Genomic DNA, 8,104 nt, shown 5'->3' on the forward strand with positions numbered 1-8,104 from the left:
CTCCCCCTCATCACCGAAGGGGGCAAGCCCCCCTGCAAATCTAGGAAGGGGGCTGCTGGAGCCAGGCCTTCCGTCATGCACCCTGTGGCTGCCCAATGGACAGAGGACCTTGTAGTGGCGGGAGGGGACTTCTCCTCCTTCATGGAGGAGATTGACGCCCTGGGCCTGACCCCGGCCTGCCCGGGTGCGAACGACCCTCCCCAAATGGAAGGGTCTGCTGAGGATGGCCCTCATCCACCTCCTCCTCTCCCCTCCCTCCCTTCCTAAGTTGCTGGCCCCTCTCCTGTTCCCTGGGCCCCCCCATGGGGCCCCTCTGCCCGGCCGGCCATTGACGGAACCCCTGTCGATGCCACCGCGGCTCTTCAGGCACGGGCGGCCGAACGGCTGGGCCCCAGGCTGCCGGACGCCCCCTCCCCTGCTGTGGAGCGAGCACCCCTCCCCCCCTGAGGTTGCCAGCCCAGCTGCCCCTTCCCAGGGTCCCAGAGCCTCGGACAGTGAGGCTCCCGAGCCCAGCCCCATAGAGGTCATCCCCGCCCCGCCCATCTCGCTATCTCCCGGCCCCGATCAGGAGGCACTGCACCCCGATGGCCCCATTGCCGTGAACCCCACACCCGATCTTGGCACTCCCCTCCCCCGTTCCTTGCATTGACCCTTCCCTTGCCTCAGCCCTTCCCCTGTTCCCAACCCCCTTCCCACTCCCACCTCCGAACCCTCCCCTTCCCCCCCCGCTACCTGTGTTTCTGCTGCCCCTGGAGTTGTCTCCTTTCCCCTTGAGGGCTCTCAAGAGGCGGCTTTCGTTTTCACCTCTCCCAGCCCTCTCGGGGCTGCTGTCTTCCCTCTGCCGCCGCCCCCAGCGCCCGTCCCATCCAGCCCCGGGGCCGCCACAGAGAGTAGGCCGGAGGACAAGCCCCCCGAGGTGCTGCACGACAAGCTGCTCACCTTCCTCCAGGACACGCGTAGTGCCCGGAACAGGGTGCAGCTCGTGCTGCAGCGCTGGGGGGACTTCTACCGCGTCCTCCTGGTTGTGAGGGCCATGATGAAGGAGGGGAAAAGGACTGGGTGGCAGGATGCCACGGTCTACCAGCGGGCCCACAGCTTCTGTGACGCCCTGATGGCCTTCGGAACCGGCCATGGGTTGCTGTGGAGCCCAGCGGGGACCGCTAGCACTCCTGCCAGCAAGGATCCTCCCCAGCCCTCCTCCTCCTCATGCCTATCCAGTTTGCCACCTTAAACACCAGGGGCTGCAGGACAGGTCTCTGTAGGTGCCAGGTGCTCTTCTTCCTGCAGGAGGGAGGGTATTCCATGGCATGACTGAAAGAGACCAATACGGACCCAGCCGCTGAGGCCAGCTGGAGGCTGGAGTGGGGGGACGGGGTGCACCTGAGTCACCTCTCCGCCTGTGCTGGCCCATCTTGAATCCGTGTGGGCGGAGTGGCCACCCTGTTCTCCCCCGACCTGCAGCCAAGGTCACCGAGGTCGTGCCGGGACGCCTGCTGAACCTCCGGTTCCGCATGGAGGGGCTGGCATTGAACCTGGTCAATGTCTATGCCCCAACTGCGGGCCCGGAGCAGGTGCGCTTCTTCCAGTAGTCATCCGCCTTTCTGAGTACCCTGGTCCTGGGCGGGGACTTTAACACCACCCTCGAGGAACGGGACCACACGGGGACCGAGCATTCCCAGTCCTCCGCAGACGTCCTCTGGGAGATCGTAGACCATCACTCTCTGATGGACATCTGGCGTGACCACCACCCAGACAACACCATCACCTTCACCTTTGTCCGGGTGGGGGAAGAGCGGTCGAGCCACTCCCGGTTGGACAGCATTTACTTCTCCCGTCACCATCTCTCACGGGCCCACTCCTCCAGCATACGGCCGGCCCCGTTCTCGGATCACCACTAGGTGACCGTGATGGCCTCTCTCACTGTGGAGAGGCCGGGGCCGGCCTACTGGCAATTTAACAACAGCCTGCTGGATGATGTGGTCTTCGTGGCGTCCTTCCGGGAGTTCTGGCTGGCCTGGCGGGAGCAGAGGTGTGCCTTTCCCTCGGTGTGGCGCTGGTGGGACATGGGGAAGGTGCGCGCCCAGCTTTTCTGCCGCGACTACACTCGGGAGGCCAGCCGGCGGAGGGATGCGGGTATAGAGCAGCTGGAGTGGGAGGTTTTAGCGCTGGAGAGGCGTCTGGCCGCCAGCCCCGAGGATCCGTCCCTCTGCGGAGCGTGCCGGGAGAAGCGTATGCTGACGACGTACTCCTCGCAGTCCAGGACCCGGGTGACCTGGTGCAGCTGGAGGCCTGCCTGGCCGTCTACTCGGCAGCCTCCTCCACCTGGGTGAACTGGGCCAAGAACTCTGCCCTGCTGGTAGGGGCCGGGTGGCGGGCGAGCTCCCTCCCACCCGCGCTTCGAGCCATCCGGTGGAGCGCGGGTCCACTGCTCTATCTGGGCGTTTACCTTTCTGCCACCCATCCCTCCCCGGCAGAGAACTGGCAGGATTTGGAGGACAGGGTGTCTGGGTGGCTGCGGAGATGGACAGGACTGCTCCGGTGCCTCTCCCTTCAGTTTACATGAATATTTACTACCCAGAAACATATTCCCATCTTGAATCTACATAGCTGACACATCTTAGGGATCATGTAAGGACCAATAGTTTATGTTTTCACCTTTTCTAAATTGCAGTGTAATCAGCTCATGGTATTCCCACTTACCTCAAGTAGCCTGAAAACACTGTCTCCTCCCCAATACCCTCATACCACCCTTAAAAAGACAATTTCCATATAAAATATGCTATAGGGCTGAAAGGAAAGGGAATAATGGAAAATGTTGTAATGAAATCTTTACTTAGTACTTTATGTTAAAAAAATACCAAGACTGGGGTTTTTTGTGTTTCTTTTTTGTGGAACTTTAAACAACAATCCAAAAGTTGTATGATGATGGAGGTTTTAAGATAAGTCAGCAGCAATAATTAGACATGAAATGCCTGGCCTCCGTGAACTATTTATTGTGGTGACAGTGAACAATGGTTTCGTTAATATCTTCTCTATTTTGGGGATTGAAATATTTCCTTATCAACAAAACAGATCTCTTGAAAATACCCAATTTCTGATGCTGAGAAGTGCATATTTACAATAAGATAAAAAGACATTCTGATAGAAATAGTTTTATTAAAATCTCAGATCTAAGTCCATTATACATCAACAGGAGATCTCCATTTCACAACAGATTTATGTTTGAAATCTTTGGGGGTTTAACATCTCACAAAAATAGAGAATACAGAGAAAATGTTTTATTTTTATCATAGGTACTTGTTGAGGATAAAATATAATATTGTCATTCAATGTGACTGCATGCACAGTAATTTGCTATACAATGGGCCAGGTTTTTATAGCTATTAAGGTGCCTAATGAGATATATTCAGAAGCATCTAGGCACCCAACACCCACTGAAATCAATGAGTCTTATGTGCCTTGGTGCTTTTGAGAATCTCACTAGATACCTAAATACCTTTAATACGGCTTACTGTGCCTTACTCTGGATAGTGCTATTCAATATAGCACCAGTGGAATCAGTGAGGCCAGATTCCCAGATGGTGTAAATCAGCATAGCCCCATTGCAGTCAATTCAACGCATCACCAGCTTGTGTAGGTCCATTGAATTGAATAGTAGGTCCATTGAATTGAATGATCCACAGTGCAAATAAATGTTTGTCTAACGAAGTGCATAGTTCTCCAATTATTGACACCACTTGTGGACCTGGCCTAGAAGGCACAAGGCAGGTGAGAATCAGGTTTATTCTTGACAAAATTATTTTATCATGAATGAAAGGATTTTCCTGAAGGCCACTTTGACTTCCTTATTGCGCAAACTGTAGATCAGAGGGTTCAAGGTGGGAATCACTAGGGAGTACATTATGGCCACCATCTTGTCCTTATCCAGTGAGTAACTGGAGGGTGGCTGGATGTAGGTGTAGATGATGGAGGAGTAGAACAAGGTGACCAAGAGCAGGTGGGAGGAGCAGGTGGAGCAGGCTCTCTGCTTCCCTTTGGTGCTCTGGATTTTCAGGATGGTGGTGATGATGAAGCCATAGGACACGGTGGTCAGCAGGAAGTTCCCCATAGCCAGGAAGAGGTTTGCAATGGAGATCATGATTTTGTTGAAGTTGATGGAGCTGCAGGACAGTACCAGCATCGGTGGGATCTCACAGAAGAAATGCTGGATGAAGCTGGGTCCGCAGAAATCCAGACACACAATAAGCAATGTGTGCACCAATGAATTGATGGCACTGATAGCCCAGACACCAATTATTAAACTGATGCAAATTCTGTTAGTCATGAGATTTACATAGCGCAAGGGGTGGCAGATGGCAACATACCGGTCATATGACATGACAGTGAGGAACACCAGCTCTGTCCCACCTGACAAAGTGAAGGCAAAGAGCTGAACCATGCAGCCATCAAAGGAGATGGATTTCCTCTCTTGTATCAGGTTTTTTATCATCTTGGGCAGAACTGAGGAACTGCACATAATGTTGACCATGGCCAAGTTGGCGATGAAGAAGTACATGGGGATGTGGAGAGGTGGGTGGAAGACAATAGCCACTATGATCAGGGAGTTGCCCATGACAATACCTGTATAAAGGCACAAAAATAGCCCAAAGAAGAGCCCCTGGTGATGAGGGTGGTCAAAGAGTCCCTACATGATGAACTCGGTCACCCTGGTGTGGTTATTCGGTTCCATTGCTTGAGTGTTCCTTCTGTAGGAACAAAGATTAAAGTTGTTGTCAGGTGTTGTATCAGAAACTACAGCACTATGGCAACTGAAGCATCTAGACAGACAGGCAATGAAAGCGAGAGAGAGCGATCTTGTCATACTCTACACATTTCACACAATGTAGGAAGAAACAGAGCTGCATTCAAATATGTTAGCACACAAATCTGTCTCAGATACTGAATCTATGTTCTCCCAACATTTGACTGGAAAAGGGGAAAAATAACACTCTTGATGTTCTCAAATAGAAGTGCGTGAAATCATTTGGACTGTTTACATAAACTATCTGAGGTAGGATTTCAGAATTTGACCTCAAAAGCAATCAAACACCAGAAGTCTTATTAATAACCAAGATTCCACTTTCAAAACTAATTTCACAAAATAGATCTGTTGCAATATAAGATACCTTCAGTGTACACAATATACACAACTTATATACTAAAAACATAACATGAAATATTGGTGGTAAGATATAGGTATATTTAGGTGGAATGAAGATGCACAATAAAATAACTTAACTAGTGTAAATAAAAATAAAAAATAAATAAAATTAAATTTTAAAAATAGTGTAAATAACTTAATAGCAGTCAGCGTGGCTCATTCTCCACTCACTGTAGCTGTACTGATACACAGCTTTTGCAAATGAAAGGAAATTGTTCCCTTCAAAATTTCATTTTGATGATACGGTACATGGCAATATATACATGTTGCTTTAATATTAGGAATATCATCCAAATATGTTGACAAGTACTCCGTACTGCGTTACAGTTATGTCTCCCTTTACTGTCTTCAGATCTCTTTAGTCTTATTACTCTTTCACGGCTTCTCCCGATTTTCCTTTCACTTCTGTTGCAAGAATACAGGAGTATCTCCATTTACGTTAGTTGAGTTACTGAATCGTAAAAATGATGAAAATGAGAAGAGCAACATGATCAATAAATCTATCTAATCATGAGGTTTCATTAGACCAATTTTTCATATTTCATATTAAAATTATTTAAAAAATTCCCACCCTTTCCATCACGTTTCAAATTACATTGCAAACTTCTGAGGGCACAGACAATAGGTTGTGAATCTTCCACCCCTCATAACAATGTTACAAGATTAAATCTCCATTTACTTTAGATTCAACTACAATAAAATTCAAAGGAACTCCACTACTGTATAAGAATTTTAATCACATTTGTATTGGTCAAACTGAGATCAAAATATGGTCCAAGATTCGTAACTATATTTGTGGAAATGTATATTGCTGCAAATCACAGTTAGCCAAATTATAAAAAAAAGAAAAAAAAATCAGAACACATACATTAGATTTAGCTTAATATTCAGAAGTGTATAAAGGAATTAATGACTCAACTCTCATTGAATTTCACACTTAGAAACTTTCATATTCCAGTAAAAAAAAGGCAGAAACATTTATTTAGACCCATGAATTGCCAGAAAGCAAGAAAACAAACAAGCCAGCAAGCATGCCAGCCAGCAGAATATTCTAACCTCTCAGTCGATCCTCAAATACCGTCAACCAGACTGTAATTTAAATACAGACTCCGAGTGAGTTATAACTTCTTGAAAATGATTGTTCTACATGTAGAACAACATTCTGTGGGGAGATCTTGAATGCCATGTGAATGTGGACAAGAGTTAACTCTCAAACAAGGCTCCAAAAGAGAAGGTAAAGGAAAGTCATCTAAATCAGTACAAACATATTTTATACATGAAGTTCAGAAAATTCCACTTGACGTTAGGTCCAAATGTATATTGCATTGAATTTTCCAGGAGAAAACTTCATTTTCACCAATATATTTCTTTTTGAACATAATGCTGCCAATAGAGATAGATTCCACGTTAATCAATGAGTCTGCATGTGTAAGTTGTCAGGGTAAAATCCTGCCTCCTTTGATGGGCATTAATAGGAAGGTTGACCTTGAATTCAATGGGGCCTGAATTTCACCCTCAGACTTCTTTGGCTATCAGTGATCCTTAGTTCTCCTTGAATCATCTGAGCTGACTCTCCCTTCTAGAATGTCCTCAATGTCTTCACTAAGACAATTTTTAGGCCAACTTCTGATAACATTGAGAGGTATCTTACATCTCCACTGGTCCTGTGAAGTCAATGGGACAGATCCAGCTGGAGTAAACTAGTACATTGCCAGAAAAAGAAACAGACAATCAAAAATAGTTCCGGTAATTTTTTATAAAAAATCAAGTATTAAGTAAGGATTTCATGGCAACATTTTCCCATTATTCCCTTTCCTTTTATCATAGAATCATAGAAGATTAGGGTCGGAAGGGACCTCAGGAGGTCATCTAATCCGACCCCCTGCGCAAAGCAGGACCAATCCCAACTAAATCATCCCAGGTAGGGCTTTATCAAGATGGGCTTTAAAAACTTCTAAAGGTGGAGATTCCACCACCTCCCCAGGTAACTCATTACAGTGCTTTAACACCCTCATAATGAAAAAGATTTTCCTAATATACAACTAGACCTCCCCCACTGCAACTTGAGACCATTGTTCCTTGTTCTGTCAACTGCCACCACTGAGAACAGCCTAGCCCCATCCTCCCTGGAACTCCCCTTCAGGTAGTTCAAGGCTGCTATCAAATCCCCCCTCACTCATCTCTTCTGCAGAGTAAACAAGCCTAGTTCCCTCAGCCTTTCCTCATATCATGTGCTCCAGCTCCCTAACCATTTTAGTTGCCCTCCACTGTACTGTCTCCAATTTGTCCACATCCTTCCTGTAGTGGGGGCCCAAAACTAGACACAATACTCTAAATGTGGCCTCATCAATGCTGCCTAGAGGGGAATAATCACTTCCCTCGATCTGCTGGCAATGCTCCTACTAATACAGCCCAATATGCCATTAGATTTCTTGGTAACAAGGGCACACTGCTGACTCATATCCAGCTTCTTGTGCACTGTAACCTCAGGTCCTTTTCTGATGAACTGCTGTTTAGCCAGTCAGTCCCCAGTCTGTGACAGTGCATGAGATTCTTTAGTCCTAAGTGCAGGACTCTGCACTTGTCCTTGTTGAACCTCATCAGATTTCTTTTGGCTCAATCTTCTAATTTGTTTAGGTCACTCTGTATCCTCTCCCTGCCCTCCAGCATATCTATCCTCTCCCCCCCCCCCCCCCCCGTTTAGTGTCATATGCAAACCTGCAGAGAGTGGAATCCACCCCATACTCCAGATCATTAATGAAGATGTTGAACAAATTGATATTGAGGGGTTTTTTATATGGAAATTCTCTGTTGATAGGGAGGTAGAGGGGTATTTTGCAGGAGACCGTGTTTTGGGGCTGGTTAAGGTAAGGGGGAATATCCTGGATTGGTAACACTAAAATG

The 8,104-nt window shown here is 47.4% G+C and overlaps 1 pseudogene; it reads right to left on the reverse strand.

The window, feature by feature from the left end:
• Positions 1-3,796: 3,796 nt before the first annotated feature.
• Positions 3,797-4,729, reverse strand: LOC137141819 (olfactory receptor 13G1-like; annotated as a pseudogene).
• Positions 4,730-8,104: the final 3,375 nt, after the last annotated feature.

Source organism: Emydura macquarii, unplaced genomic scaffold, assembly GCF_026122565.2.
Source record: "Emydura macquarii macquarii isolate MOO-44397 ecotype Brisbane River unplaced genomic scaffold, CSIRO-AGI_Emac_v2 contig_3116, whole genome shotgun sequence".
Classification (NCBI taxonomy): domain Eukaryota; kingdom Metazoa; phylum Chordata; order Testudines; family Chelidae; genus Emydura; species Emydura macquarii.